Here is a 17172-nt window from a genome sequence, read left to right on the forward strand (position 1 = left end):
TTGCTCCGAACGTCGTAGTGGTGATGTCGAATCCCTGCCCCTCTCCTGCAGCCCCCTGCGCCCTCCTCCCGAGGGGTAGGAGACTGTGGGAGCGGGGCAGCTGCCCGCTGTGGCAACCTGCACCTCCTGCGATCCATGGTTAGCGTATGCCTGCTGAAGAATTAGCGGTACCCGATAATCGTTGCCTCCAGCGTGCCTAGTGGGACCGTCCCAAGACTCCTGGAAGGGCTCTGCTTCTGGCGCCTCGTCCCCCCAGCTTGGGCTGAGGAGCGAGCCTGGTTCACCCTCGTGTGGGTGTCCTTGGTCCATCATGAGGGGCACGTATTCCTCTGGCGCCGTCACCCCGAAGGCCACGCCGTAGTGCTCTGCGCGCCACGTGGTCCTGCCTGACGCGCCTACCGTGGGGTGGCAGTGCGGCTGTCCACTGGGGCCGCGGGTCGCGTCGAGTCCTTCTTCTTCACAGACCAGGAGCGGGGGCTGCGCCGCCGCCGGTCCGGTGCTGACAGCCTCGCTGGTGTTGGAGTAGCCTTGGAGCCCGCGGGCGCGCGTGGGGCCCCCGCGTGGGCCGCCCTGGGTTGGAGATGGGAGCTGGGTGCAGAAGGGGTGAGCCCCCGAGGCGGCGAAGCCCAAGAGCTCTGCCACCCGCTCCAGCAGCACATCACGGCCGCCCTCCAACAGTCTGCACTGTAGCAGCTCTCGGGCCACCGTGAGCGCGGCCCTTGAGTTCTCTTCCTCCCGGCGGGTGTACGGTGTCGTGGTCGCGGCGTGATTGGTGGCCCTTGCTGCCGACCGCGCCTGCCACGGTGTGAGAGCTGTCGAAGCCTTTCCGCATCGCCCGTGGCCCGCAGCGCCCTGCGGACCACGAGCTGCCTGGGGCACGGGGTCGCCCGAGGCAAGCGGCTCTGCGCAGGCGGGCCATGCCGCCCATGGGTCTGGGTTGCCCTCCTGGTCGCCAGGCATGGTGATGACGACGCGACGGGGCACGGAGCGGTGGAAGACGAATTCCGGCGCACCCCTACCTGGCGCGCCAAATGTCGTATTTCGGGTTCCGGCAGACCCTTGAGGTTCGAACACTGGGGTGCGCGCAGAGATTGCGCCTCCTACCTACCTGCGCCCCTCCGCCATGCTAGGATCTAAAGCTAAGGAAAGAACAACATGAGAGACACAGGGTTTATACTGGTTCGGGCCACCGTTGTGGTGTAATACCCTACTCCAGTGTGTGGTGTGGTGGATTGCCTCTTGGGCTGATGTTGATGAACAATACAAGGAAGGACAGCCTCGCGAGGGTCTGTTCTTGGCTGGGGGGATGAACTGCTCGGAGGAGTTCAGTCACCTTTCTCTTTCTCTCTCTGTTTCCAGCCAACCGACCTCGAACCCCCTGCTATGTGGGTGGTTGGTCCTATTTATAGAGGCCCTGGTCCTCTTCCCAAGTATCGAGCGGGAAGGGAGCCAACAATGGCAGGCTAATTTGAAGGGGGACAACAAGTATCAGCTATCCTGACAAAAGTAGTCTTTGCCTGCGCAAAGCTCTGGTGGTGACGCCGTCTTGGGCTCCACGGTGACCTCCGTCTCGTAGTCCTCCTGGTCTTGGTCTCGTTGCACCGAAACGGCAACCTTTGCCTGATGCCTCGGTACTCCGCGGCTGTGCTTGCCCCCTTTGCACCAAAGAGGAAAGGAGGACGTTGCGCGGGCTGGCACCCGCCTGGCGCCCTGAGTCGTCATGGCTTGCGTCACGGGCACCTCGTGAGGTACCCCGCCTTGATCTCTCCGCCTCCTCGTGAGCCAGCCTGGCGAGGTCGTGCCTGAGGAAGCTCCGCGTCGTCCGCCCTGCGAGGCTTGGCCCCTCGTGAGGGTCTTGGGTTTGTGTTGGTGAAGACGGGCCGTGCTGAGCCCCCCTTTGAGCCACGCCGCAGGCCGCAGGCAGGCAAGTCTGGGGAACCCCGTTCCCAGAACGCCGACATTCCCCACAAAAATAGCCCCAATTTTTTTTGTGATTTGTTAGTGTGTTGAGATTTTGTTGGTTTGGATCCGTGGATTTGCTTTGTTTTGAGTGGATCTAGCTTTTCCCCCCTTTCCCCACCCTTTCCATCCACAAAATCCTCCGGATTTGACCATTTTCGCCATCTCCACCTCAAAACCTAGTAGATCATCCGGTACCCGCATTCGCCCAGGCACCGAACATCCGACCCAGCCTGGACGTCTGACGACCGGACGACCGACCCAGCCCGGACGTCCGACGAACCATGACGAAATTGATTTTTTTTCAGTTTTGCAGCACCACCGCCCCACATTTCCGCATACGCACTCCTACCACCTATACACCATCACTAGTTCCGCATACCACCACCATTGCTTACCCATCTCGCACTACGACACGTGTTGCCACTTCGAGCTTTGAGAATTTGAGTTGCGGTTCCATATCCTTTTGTGTTTCGGCTATCTAGGTACGGTTCGACATCAACATCACCGCCGCTCATCTTCGCCACGGACGCGTCATCAACAACGACCACCTCGACTACATCTTGGTATTCGGTCCACCATTTTGACACCATACCATAAGCAAGAACGGTAACCTCGCCTTGTTATTGGACATATCACTCTTGCCATTACATTGATAGCCATCATAGCCTTACTCCTTTGTGTTGCTTACCCATCGAGACTAGCCATTGAGTTTTGCTGGCAATGAGACTTGTGCACATTAGTGATCATACTTCCCATAGCATACATACATCATTGTTTCATATATTGGTATCATCTCTTTTGTCACAAATTTGTCATCGCATACACAATTGCTATCTTGGTTCGTCAAGCATTGCATGAGAAAAGAGCTCAAACATCAAAGAGCCAAACAAGCTTGTAAGCAAAGAGGAAAGAAAAGCAAAGATATTTTAAGCAAGAACTATAGCATCATACAACATTAAGATTGTCATACTAGATCATCTTGGATCATATCATAGAAACACCTTGCATAGAGCATACTTGGGATAGAAGTAGTTGCATTTTTGCTAAGTAGGTTGTGCACAAGTTCTTTGTATCCGCCTGTTGTGCAATCGTGCTAGCGTCTCTCTAGTGTTGTGCAACAAGAGAATTTTTGTGGATTCCACATTTTAGCTCACCCTTGGTTGCACGACCCCACTTATCTTTTTGTGTGTGTGTTTCCGTGTACCTTATATGCTTGGTCTACTTGTTACATTGCATCTTGCGAATCTTTTCCAACATTATTGAAGCTCACTTACGATTGCATCAAATTTTGTGCCACCATCCTAACCAAGCTCCACCATAAGCTTTTACTTGTGTAGGTGTGAGAAACCGACAAGAGCTAGTACCAATTGTGCTATTTCCTTGTCCTACATTGGAGTGATCATCGATCCACTTTCAACTTCGGTCAAGGTACATTTGGTATTCGTTCTTCTCTTTCTACCACTCACATTTGTCTTGGAATGATGGATAGGCCAAGTACTTCTACCAACCCACTCTTCATTGAGCACGATGACGACATGAACTCCTACATCACCAAGAGCCACCTCTTTGGTGCACAACATGCTTTGCATAAAGAGCAACAAGCAATGAGTGAACGCATCAACAACCTCGCCGCCGACTTGTGACTCTCCGAGCAACGTACAAGGGACTACTTCGACCACAAGCTCGACGATCACAAGCAAGAGAATGACGCAAGAATGGACGAGATTCGCGCTTTTTTGCTCAACCGTTCTTCTTCCACTATATCTTCATCAAGAAGGACCCGCTCACGTCGACACTCCGACTTCACCCTCTCCGGCTCAAGTACACCGACATCGAACACTCTTCGCCGTGCCACGCGCAATGATCGTCAAGCAAGCCTCAATCCTCTACATGATACCGACTCTCAAGAGCGCCAACAACATCAAACTCAAGAGGCTTTTGCACTAGGACGAGAACGGCAACGACAAAGCCAACATGAAGAGGAAGAGCCTACGCATGTACACGAAGAAGCACAAGATGCCAAAGCACAACGCCTAGAACAACAACTCTGTGAAGCTCAAGCACTTGCGGCGCAACAAGCCCTACGAGATTCAAGTTGAGCCGTAGCCAACCGAGGCCGAAAAGCTCAAGAACAAGAAGAAGCCTTTCGCGAAGAACTTCATGAACGACGACATCAAGCTCGACAAGCTCCTCCACAAGCTCGCCAAGAACATCAAGTTCATCAAGAGCATGAAGAGAATGGAAATCCTTCACGACAAGTCCAACATGAGGTTGACAATCCTCCTCACCAAGAGCGACACGAGCTTGACAATCATCTACAACATGGGCGTCATCATCCCCAACCCCATCACAATGAAGAGCAACGCTATGGCAAGCTCAAATTCACCATGCCCAAGTTCAACGGAAGCAACGATCCCAAAGAGTACCTTTCAGGGGCATTAAAAGTTGACAAGATCTTCCGTTTGCAGAACTACGACGAAGAGAAGAAGATCGCGATGGCATCCCTTGAGTTCGAAGACTATGTCCTCATTTGGTGGGAACAAGTTATCGAGCACCGAGAGGCAAGAGGTGAACCACCTATCACTACTTGGGCCCAAATGAAGGATGTCATGAGAGCAAGCTTTGTGCCTACCTACTACAACCGCGACCTCTTCAAGAAACTCCAACTACTCAAGCAAGGAACCAAGAGCGTCGAAGAGTACTACAAGGAGATGGAGATTGCCATGATAAGAGCCAATGTCATGGAAGATGATGTGTAAACAATGGCACGTTTCTTGAATGGACTCAACCATCCTATCAAGAAGATCGCCAACATCCAACCATACTCGAACCTCATCGAGCTAGTGCATCAAGCTACCAAAGCGGAACGCCAAGTGCAAGATGATTTCAAGCATGCCAGGTTCTCATCCAAGTCATACGGTTTCTCTAACAACCAAGCGTCAACGACTCCAACACCATCTACCAAGCCTTCTACTAGCAACATCGACAAGTCGAGTTCCAAGAAAGCTTCGTCAACTCCAAGTCATCCTCCTACTACAAGCTAATTCAAACCGAGAGCTTCATCATCATCCACTCCAACCGATGAGATCGTCAAGACAAGTTCCTTCAAATGCTTCACATGCGGAGGCCGAGGCCACAAGTCCTATGAGTGCACCAACAAGCGGACCATGATCCTCAACGACGACGGCACCTAGATTTGATGAGTGAAGGAGAAATGGACGCTCTTGAACAAGTAGCCATGCACCGACAATTGAACAATGAAGAGGAACAAATCTTTTGCGATGAAGATTCAATTCCCGCTCTTGTTGTCTCCAAAGGCTTGACTCTCCAACATCGCCAAGAAGAAGACCAAAGATGCCACATATTCCACACAAAGGCCGGCATCAATGGACGATCCGTCAAGGTCATCATCGATGGAGGGAGTTGTCATAACCTCGCAAGTGAAGAACTTTGCTCCAAGATCCAATTGCCCAAGATGAAGCATCCACATCCATAAAAAGTGCAATGACTTAGCGACTCCGGCACTATCCAAGTCGAGTATCGAGTACAAGTCTCCTTCAAAATTGGCGCCTACGAAGACACCTTGGAGTGCGACATCGTTCCAATGACCATTTGCCACCTTCTCCTTGGACGCCCATGGCAATTTGATAGAGGAATCATCCACAACAGCCGAACGAACCACTATATCTTCAAGATGAAGGGCAAGGAGTACGTCCTTCGTCCAATGTCACCAAGCCAAGTGATCACGGACAAGCAAAACACCCGTCGTGGAGATCATAGTGAGAGAGCGGGCCACCAAAAAGAGAGTGAGTGCCACAAGCCCAAATCGAACACCTCCACGATGAGCGAAAAGAAGAACTTAGTCCTATTTGCCACCAAAAGTGAGATAAGAGGAGTGTGTGAGAACCCATCTAGTGTCCTACACTACGTCCTTGTGTGCAAGTACAATGACCCACAAACTAACACTTCTCACACTGTTCGTCTAGTGTTGTCTTCTCTTTTACAGGAATTTCACGTTGTTTTCCTCGGTGAGCTACCTTCGGGACTACCTCCACTACGAGGCATTGAGCACCGCATCGACCTCATCCCCGGAGCACCGCTTCCAAACAAAGCTCCTTACTGCGTGAACCCCGTAGAAACCAAAGAAATACGAAGGCAAGTAAAGCATCTCATAGACCATGGACATGTGCGTGAAAGTTTGAGCCCTTGTGCCGTCCCAGTCATTCTTGTGCCTAAACGAGACGGTAGCTTTCGCATGTGCTCCGATTGTAGACCTATCAATGCTATCACCGTTCGTTATAGGTATCCCATTCCACGCCTTGATGATATGCTTGATGAACTTAGTGGTGCCACTATCTTTTCAAAAATTGATCTTAAGAGTGGTTACTATCAAATCCGCATACAAGAGGGTGATGAATGGAGAACCGCTTTCAAAACCAAGTTTGGCTTGTATGAGTGGTTAGTCATGCCTATGGTTGTCTCAGAAGCACCGGGTACTTTTATGCGTCTTATGAATCATGTCTTTCGCCCTTACATTGGTGTGTTTGTTGTGGTCTACTTCGATGATATCCTTGTTTATAGCAAATCTTTTAGAGATCATGTCACCCATGTTCGGACCATTTTGCAAACTCTTCGAAAAGAGCACCTCTTGCTAATACGGAGAAATGCCTTTTTGGCATTGACAAGCTTGTTTTCTTGGGTTTTGTTGTTTCTTCTAAGGGTGTTCATGTTGATGAGTCCAAGATCAATGCTATTAAGACTTGGCCACAACCAACAATTTTGCATCAAGTGCGTAGCTTTCTTGTCCTTGTGGGTTTCTATCATCGCTTTGTGAAAGATTTTAGCACCATTGCTTCGCCTTTGCATGCTTTGAGGAAGAAGAATGCGCCTTTTGTTTGGGGACCATCCCAAGATACCGCTTTCAATGAGCTTAAGAATTTTCTTACTCATGCTCCCGTGCTTGCTTTACCCAACTTTGACAAACCCTTTGAGATTCATTGTGATGCTAGTGGTAATGGCATAGGAGGTGTGTTAACGCAAGAGAAGCGCCCCATAGCTTACTTTAGTGAGAAACTCTCTGGAGCGCAACTCAATTACCCCATCTATGACAAAGAGCTATATGCTTTAGTCCGCATTTTGCATGAATGGGAACAGTATCTTCGCCCTCATGAGTTTATCATTCATACCGATCATGAAACGCTCAAGTACCTTAAGGGCCAAACCAAGTTGAACAAGCGTCATGATAAATGGAATGAATTTATTGAGTCTTTTCCTTATGTCATCAAGTACATTAAAGGTAAAGAAAAGATTGTGGTGGATGCCCTTTCTCTCATATGCATGCTTGTTACTCAACTTGAATTGGATGTCATTGGTTTTGAGCATATCAAAGACTTGTATGAGCACGATCCTACCTTTGCTACTCCTTATGCCAAGTGTTTGATGCATACCTCTTGGGAACACTATTACATCAAAGATGGATATCTTATGAGAGCTAACAAACTTTGCATCCCCGAGTCTTCTCTTTGTTTGTTGCTTTTGCAGGAATATCATTAAGGAGGCTTAATGGGACATTTTAGACGAGAAAAGACGTTCTCCACGCTGTCGGAGAACTACTTTTGGCCAAAGATGTTTTGCAACGTCAACCGCTTCACCAACCGATGCTCTACATGTCGCAAAGCTAAGTCCAAAGCTCAATCCCATGGCCTTTATATGCCTCTACCAATTCCATATCAACCATGGGAAGACATTAGCATGGACTTTGTACTTGGTTTGCCTAGGACTAGAAATGGGAAGGATTCGCTATTTGTCGTTCTGGACCGTTTCTCAAAAATGGCACATTTCATTCCTTGCAACAAGATAGACGATGCTTCACATGTTGCTACTCCCTTTTGTAGGGGAATATTGCGTCTACACGGAGTGCCAAAGACGATCGTCTCGGACCGCGACGTCAAGTTCCTTAGCTACTTTTGGAAGACCCTATGCGCCAAGATCCGAATCAAGCTACTTTTCTCCACGGCGTATCATCCACAAACGGACGGCCAAACGGAAGTTACCAACCGCACACTCTCCGCTCTACTTCGAGTACTCATCAAGAAGAACATCAAGGAGTGGGAGGAGTGCCTACCTATCGCCGAGTTCGCCTCCAGTCAAAAAAAATCGCTGAGTTCGCCTACAACCAAGCACGACACTCAACAACCGGCAAGTCCCCCTTCGAGGTCGTCTACAGCTTCAACCCTTTGTCCCCTTTGGACATTCTCCCCCTACCACTCCAAGAGCGCATCAATTTGGATGCAAGTGCATGTGTGACACATCTCAAGAAGGTGCATGAAGATACAAGAAACTCCATCGAGTGCCAAGTTCAACGCCTTGCGTCCAAGCTCAACTCCAACCAGCACCCTATGGTCTTCAACATTGGTGGTCTTGTGTGTATACACCTTCGCAAGGACCTTTTTCCAAAAGGACGCAAGTCCAAGCTTCGACCCCGAGCGGATGGACCCTTCAAGGTGCTTGCACGATACAACGCCAACGCTTACAAGATCAACCTCCCATGCGACAAGTACAACATGAGCGACATCTTCAACATCAAAGATCTCTCTCCCTTCCATGGTGATGAAGAATTTGATCCGAGTATGGATCTTCCCCAAGGGAGGGGAGATGATGTGGATCATCCCAAGGCCATCCCCATGGACCCAACTACATCTCCTACGACACCTCTTGGACCCATGACATGAGCGCGTGAAAGAGCTCTTGAAACCGAGGTGACATCTCTCCTCTCACATTTCCACTTTGATGCACATGAGACATTGCTACTACCTCATACGGACACTTTGTGCATACTCGGGTATCATGGAGAAGCTAAGTAGCAAGGAGAAGAAGAAGAGGAAGATGGATGTGAAGACGGAGACGAAGAAGAAGAGCTGCTCAAAGTCTCCAGGCTTCGGACGACCGACGAACCCCGGACGTCCGACGACCTCCAGGCTCCGGACGTCCGGCCTCCTCTGGACGACCAACACTTCCACACCCGAGCCAAAACAGACGGACATCCGACGCCCCGCGGACGACCGACGGCCGGACGTCCGACCCCGACCGGACGGCCGACCGAAGACCACCCGAGCCGAATCTACGTACATCCGACAAGCACCGGACGTCCGGACATTCACGAGCCTCCGGACGACTGGCGACCTCCGGACGTCCGACACGTGTGCGCTATTTCGTGTTGGGCCGCAACCCATGTACCCCTTCGCCCCCCTCTTTTGCACTAAGACTATATATAGACCTCCTATTCCTTCTAGCTAGGGTTAGCAAAGGATTAGCTCATATTTTGTGTGAGATCTTTGCTCATCCACTTGGTTACCTTCTCCTCAGAGATTCGAGCCTCATACAGAGAAGATCCCCCAAGCAGATTCAAGACCCCTCTTTAGGGAAGAACATCAAGACCTCCTCACGGAGAAGACCGTTACCCTTGTATCATCCTTAGTTGATCGTGTACCGTGTGAACCCTATGTATTCGAGGATCTAGCACATGTGTGACTTTCTTGTGTTGGTTTAGTGATTCTCTTGTGTTTCCCTTGTGTTTTCCCACTTTTCCCCCTCATGTTCTTCGTGTTCATCGTGGGATCTGCTCCTTTCGTGAACGATTGGCCGATTAAGGTCATACCCTACATTAGGATGTTAATGGGCTTATTTATACACTTTCATATTATTTTTGGGACTAACCTACTAACCCAAGGCCCAGTGCAAATTGATGTTTTTTTGCCAATTTTGGTGTTTCGCAGAAAAGGAATATCAAACGGAATCGAAACGGAATGAAACCTTCGGGAGAGTTATTTTTGGAACAAACGTGATCCAGAGGACTTGGTGTGGACGTCAAGAAATCAACGAGGAGGCCATGTGGTAGGGGACACGCCTACCCCCCTGGGCACGCCCTCCACCCTCGTGGGCCCCTCGTGGCTCCATCGACCTACTTCTTCCTCCTATATATATCCATATACCCCGAAAACATTCAGGAGCACCATGAAACCCTATTTCCACCGCCGCAACCTTCTGTACCCAAGAGACCCCATCTTGGGCCCTTTCTGGAGCTCTGCCGGAGGGGGAATCAATCACGGAGGGCTTCTACATCAACACCATAGCCTCTCCGATGATGTGTGAGTAGTTTATTTCAGACCTTCGGGTCCATAGTTATTAGCTAGATGTCTTCTTCTCTCTCTTTGGATCTCAATACAATGTTCTCGGTCTTCTTGGAGATCTATTTGATGTAACTCTTTTTGCGGTGTGTTTGTCGAGATCCGATGAATTGTGGGTTTATGATCAAGATTATCTATGAACAATATTTAATTCTTCTCTGAAATCTCTTATGTATGATTTGTTATCTTTGCAAGTCTCTTCGAATTATCAGTTTGGTTTTGCCTACTAGATTGATCTTTCTTGCAATGGGAGAAGTGCTTAGCTTTGGGTTTAATCTTGCGGTGTCATTTCCCAGTGACAGTAGGGGCAGCAAGGCACGTATTGTATTGTTGCCATCGAGGATAAAAAGATGGGTTTATATCATATTGCTTGAGTTTATCCCTCTACATCATGTCATCTTGCCTAATGTGTTACTCTGTTCTTATGAACTTAATACTCTAGATGCATGTTGGATAGCGGTCGATGTGTGGAGTAATAGTAGTAGATGTAGAATCATTTCGGTCTACTTGTCGCGGACGTGATGCCTATATACATTATCATGCCTAGATATTCTCATAATTATGCTCTTTTCTATCAATTGCTCGACGGTAATTTGTTTACCCACCATAATACTTATGCTATCTTGAGAGAAGCCACTAGTGAAACCTATGGCCCCGGGGTCTATTTTCCATCATATAAGTTTCCAATCTATTTTACATTGCAATCTTTACTTTCAATCTATATCATAAAAATGCCAAAAATATTTATCTTATTATTATTATCTCTATCAGATCTCAGTCTCGTAAGTGAACGTGAAGGGCTTGACAACCCCTTTATCGCGTTGGTTGCGAGGTTCTTATTTGTTTGTGTAGGTACGAGGGACTTGTGTGTAGCCTCCTACTGGATTGATACCTTGGTTCTCAAAAACTGAGGGAAATACTTACGCTACTTTGCTGCATCACCCTTTCCTCTTCAAGGGAAAACCAACGCAGTGCTCAAGAGGTAGCACCTAGCTCAATGAACAGGAAGGAAATGGGACACATCAATTTACCCAGGTTCTGGCCACCTTGCAGTGTAAAACCCTACTCCTGCTTTGTGGTGGATTGGCCTCGATATGGGCAGAGGGTGAACTAGTACAGTGGAAGAATAACCTCAGAAGGTGTGCTCTTGAGCTGGTGAGCTGGTGGGGATGGAATGGATCCCGTCGCTCCTACGATGGTGGCTAGGTCCTATTTATAGTGGCCTTGGTCCTCTTCCCAAATAAAGGCGGGAAGGTATCCCACAACGGACAAATTCTAAGGGAGACAACTAGTACATCTTATCCTGACAAAAGTAGTCTTCGCCGACAAAGCCTCTGGTCGTGACACTGAGGTGGGCTTTGCAATGACCTCCGTCCCGCCCTCCTGGCAGTCTTGGTCTTGTTGCACGGGAATGGAAACCTTTGGATAGTTCCTCGGGACTCCGCGCCTACGCTTGCCTCCTTAGCACCAAAGAGGAAACTGTTGTCCTGCGCCCGTTGGTGCCCGCCTGACCTTGGTCGTCATGGCTCACGTCATCTGAACGTCACAAGGTGAGGCTTGCATAGAGATCTCCGCTCCTCAGGAGCTAGCCTGAGGAGGCCGCTCCTCCTGGAGATCTTGGTGTCGTCCGCCTCGCGAGGCTTGTCCCCTTGAGAGGGCCTTGAGTTGTTGATGCTGAAGATGGGCCATACCAGGCCATCGATGGGGCCACGACATGGGCTGCAAGCAGGCAAGTCTGGGTACCCTTGTTCCCAGAACGCCGACAGTAGCCCCCGGGCCCAAGGTGCGCTCGAACTTGGCTTTGAGGCGAAGCCAAAGGGAAAGTGCGGAGCGCCGCACGTCCTAACCGCCTGCGGCCTTGGTCGCCGCGTGGCAATTGATGGGACATGGGCTCCTCCGCTTCCCCATGCCGGCTCAGCAACCGTTCGACTTGACAAGAGCATAGTGCATGTAGAGAAAGATCATCATTGTGTGGGATCGTGGAGGCCAGCAGTTGGCCTCCCTCGGGCTATAAATGGGGAGAGGGGCGGATCCCCCCTTGGTCATCTCCATCTCCTCGCAGCCCGCTCCTTCTTCTTCTTCTTTGCCTCATCGTCTTGCCGTAGCATCCATGGCCCCGACGAGGTCTCCATCACGGAGAAGGGGAAGGCCCCCAAGGAGGGACCGGATTCGCCACCGCCCAAGAGGGGCCGTGGATGTCCCTGCAAGTACGCTACGACCCCAGAGGTGGCCCCTTAGGGGCGTAGGCGCACTCCTCCAAGGGTGGGCGCTGCCTCTGACGGCCGCGGTAGCGCTTCTTCTTGCGGCGGGAGATGCCGAGGATGAGGCAGCTCCTGCGATGGGGGAAGGCGCGCCGTGGTCTCCTGACCTCCTCGGCTGCGCTTCTACTCGGCGGACGCGTTCCCGGACTTTGTCGCGTGGTCGGAGCGACCCGCAGGCACCTGGCTCCCGCTCTCGCGCTTCTTTGCGGGGCGCTGCCGATCGCAGAGCTTGATGGTCTCTGGCTACAGGCTAGCGGCTGCACCAGCAGAGCCTCATGGGCAGGGGTCGAAGTCACCGTTGCGGGCAACATGTCCTTGACCCGCGGTTGGCAGGCATTCACCCGCGCGCGATGCCTGGGCGGGAGGTGCACCCTCCACTTCAAGTACGACGGCCTCGTGACCCTCTACATGAGGGTGTTCCAGGAAGACAGCCACCGTGCGGGGTGCTGTCCCGAGGATGGCAGCAGCGATAATGAGCTTGGCATTGGCAACGGTCGCGACAATGACGAGGGTGAGCTTGCCCTTGGCGATGGTCGCGCCACCTCCAGCGGTAGAAGCTCTCCCTACGGCGAGAGCGCCATGAGCGGTGGCTACGACGAGCCACCGCGCTGCCGGGCTCGAATTGGGGAAGGCGATGGGCCATCTCACCGCCGGGCTCTAGTGAAGCAGGAGGAAGGCTCAGGCTGAGCTTCAGGCATTGCTGGAGCCTGGCCTCGGGAGGTGCTGTGGTCGTGAGGCCTGCTTTTGTTTAACCTTTCCTTCCTCCTGTATTTTGAAAAAAGTAGAGGGCCCCGCTGGGGTGTGTAATGAATTACGGCACTTATGCCACTATGCTATGTTTATTATATTGATATTGTGCCATGGTGCCCATGTTCGACAAGGTGTGACTAGGGTAACTTAGCTTGGTACGCTTGTGGTAGTCTTCCACCACGCGATGACGTGCCTTTCCAGCAGCATCTTACGAAGTTCCCTTCCTAATGACTCAGGAGCCGTCGAGCCTCAGGAGACTTGATACAGCTGCAGAGTTATTAGAAATCCTGACGAGGCATCACGCCCTTCCTCTCGCGAGCCCCTGAGCATGGGCTAGTTGTGGCTAGTACACCGCTGAAAGGATCGAGAAGAGGTGTCTAGAGGAGGGTGATTAGACCCTTATCAATGAAAGATAGCAGTTTTTAATTTCTCTCAGTTAAGGTGGAGTTTTAGCACAAGTATGAACATTCACAATACATTTCAAGCAAGCATGGAAAGAGTATATGTGCAGCGGAAAGTAAAGCATGCAATTTGCAAGAAAGTAAAGGGATGGGATTGGAGTGTGCAAACTCAATTGGAGACACTAAGATTTTGGCGTGGTTTCGATAGGTGGTGCTATCATACATCCACACTGATGGAGACTTCAACCCACGAAGGGTAACGGTTGTGCGAGTCCACGAAGGGCTCCACCCATGAAGGGTCCACGAAGAAGCAACCTTGTCTATCCCACCATGGCCATCGCCCACGAAGGACTTGCCTCACTTGGGTAGATCTTCACGAAGTAGGCGATCTCCTTGCCCTTACAAACTCCTTGGTTGAACTCCACAATCTTGACGGAGGCTCCCAAGTGACACCTAACCAATCTAGGAGACACCACTCTGCAAAAGGTAATGTATGGTGTGTTGATGATGAACTCCTTGCTCTTGTGCTTCAAATGATAATCCCCCCAACACTCAACTTTCTCTCACAGATTTGGATATGGTGGAAAGATGATTTGAGTGGAAAGCAACTTGGGGAAGGCTAGAGATCAAGATTCTTGTGGTTGGAATGGAATGTCTTGGTCTCAACACATGAGTAGATGGTTCTCTCTTAGAAAATGAATGCTGGAAGTGTAGGCACGTTCTGATGTCTCTCTCCATGAATGGAGGAAGGGTGGAGGGGTATATATAGCCTCCACACAAAATCTAGCCATTACACACAATTTACCAAACTCGGTGGGACCGAATAGTAACACTCGGTTAGACCGATTCAGTTCAAAATGTGAACGTTAGGTTTTTAGGTGGGACCGATATGATCAACATCGGTGGGACCAAGATGATCAACTCGGTGGGACCGATGTGCTAGGGTTAGGGTAAAACCTCAACTCGGTTTGACCGATTACACAAACTTGGTGGGACCGACTTTGGTAATAAGAAAACAGAGAGTTGGTCAGGCAAACTCAGTGGGACCGACTGCATATCTCGGTGTGACCGAAATGATTGCAACAGGCAACAGATAGTTTGCAAGCCCATCTCAGTGAGACCGAGATCCCATCGGTGAGACCGAATTGATTAGGGTTTCTGGCAATGGCCATGTCAAGTGAACTCGGTGGTGCCGGATAGATCAAATCGGTGGGGCCGAGTTTGACTTTTGGGTTGGGACATATGTGGAAATGAGAAAGTGGTTGAGGGCTTTGGAGCATATCACTAAGCACTTTGAGCAAGCAAGCCATTAAGCAACACCTCAGCCCCTTTTAATATTATTGGCTTTCCTATGGACTCAATGTGATCTTGGATCACTAAAATAGAAATGAAGAGCATTGAGATTTTGCCAATCTTATGTCCTTAGCTTCTTGAAGGGGCTCCACATCCTCTTGTCCATGCCATGCCTTTGTTGAACTTTCTAAAATATGTTAGTTAAGAATATTAGTCCAACAAAAGATATGTTGTCATTAATTACCAAAATCACCCAGGGAGCACTTGTGCTTTCAATCTCCCCCTTTTTGGTAATTGATGACAACATACATCAAAGCTTTAGATAAAGATATGACGAATAACAAGTAAAGCTTTGGAAAGACATGTAACATGCATATGCTCCCCCTACATGTATGCAATCATGTGAATGTGAATATAAGAGCATGTGAATGCATGACCATGACAGAGCAAGCAATGAGTTACATGTATCTTGGCTATATGCATCAGAGAAAATGATGTAGCTATAGGAAATGTACCTCCATGTTCATGATTCCTTCTTGCAAACAATATGTACAGTAGCAAGAAATCATCATGCACGTGGATGTGATGCATATACTTACCTTGTGGTCTTGAGGTGGCTTTGGTATAGGTGAACCTAAGTAAACAAGGTTAGATAACACACGAACACCTACAGGACAAAGCAATTTGAGAAACCACAAGAGTACCAAGATTGGGATGACATGTAGAGAGTGAGGACTAGGTACTCTATTGGATATAGACATGTCCCCAAAGAGTAAAGATATGCAATGAATTCAAAGATTTCCTCCCATTAAATGTCTTTCTCCCCCCCTGAATCTTATATTTGATAATGGGAGAAGATAGGGCAAAAGAAAATCAGAGCAGAAACAATCATAATAAACTTAACACATACTAACATGTCTTTCCCCTCTTGAAGACATGTAACTTCTCTCCTCTATGGATAATAAGCATCTATAGAAGCTTAAGGTGTGATTCTCTCTTATGTGATAAGCTTTGATGTGCTCTCTCTCCCCCTTTGGCATCAATTTCCAAGAAGGGGTCTTCTGGAGCATGAGTCAAGTAGGTTTGGTCCTTGAGTCACATTACAAAGCAACATGTAAAATAAGATGCTGGTAGGGGACAAGAATCATTGAGTAGAGCTGGAACAAATATGCAGGATGCAAATGGCAAGGTGTTTTCTCCGTATTGAAATCGGTAACACTGAGTCTTTTTCTTCGGTGGCACCGAGTTGTTTTCGGTTTAGCAGAAAAAAAGAAACCGGTGAGGCTGAATTCAACTCAGAGAGAAAACAATTGTCATCTCAGCTCACTTTGGCAAATAAGAACTCACAAAGATTTGCAAGGATTTTACTGAAAGATTTTCAATGAATTGGATGCTGGGAATGCAGAACATAATAGAGGAAAAGAAAATAAATCTAGTTGAAGTGAAAGGGAAACATGCTATGCACAAATGCAAAAATTGAAACAAACACTTAGAGAACTTCATCTAGAATTGGTCGGCGACAAAGTCACCTATGTTAGAGTATATTGACTGAGGAGTCAAGTGAGAACACTTGATCGTAGGTCATACTCATTGTTTAAGCTCAAAATGGGGTTACCATTTTTCATTTAAGCATTTTGATGTATTCATATCTTGTTGAGCTGCTTTGACCCATGACTTGGGGTAAAGCTTCTCTAAGATGGAATGGAATACCTTGGGTGGTGGTGTTGAACTTGATCATGTAGTTGTACTTGTGTAGGATGCTCAAGGTTGATGTAGCTCATCAATGGTTGGGAGCACCACTTGTAGTTTTGAGTTCATCTACCTACATGGTTTAGTCTTGCAGGGAAGAGCACTTGTGTATCCAAAGTGACAATCATGAGATTTGATACCAATTGATATTTGATACAAAGAAATTGTCAAAGGATATGTTGAAAGGTTTCATGCTTCCTTGACTTCAACCACCATATTGTAGAGACTTAGTGATGTAGAGATTGCTTAAGATGTGAGTGAGTTGCAATCTCATAGATTTGAGCTCATCCAGGTACCTACAAGGGTTAAATGACATGCAAGGGTACAATTATATATCCAAGACATATGATCATCATCATAAGAGAAATATCAAGGATTAGTCAAAGGCTCATGCCTTGCATGTATCCAAATGGAGTTTCTACTCCAAATTTGAAGCATCAATGATGTTCAATTCACCTCTCAAACGGCAAAATAATTTCTCATCAAGAGGTTTGGTGAATATATCCACCAATTGCTTATCAGTACGAATATGCTTAAGATCAATGTCTCCTTTAGCAACAAGATTTCGAA

The sequence above is a fragment of the Triticum urartu genome, chromosome 3A (assembly GCF_056163025.1).
Source record: "Triticum urartu cultivar PI428250 chromosome 3A, HENAU_Tu73, whole genome shotgun sequence".
Classification (NCBI taxonomy): domain Eukaryota; kingdom Viridiplantae; phylum Streptophyta; class Magnoliopsida; order Poales; family Poaceae; genus Triticum; species Triticum urartu.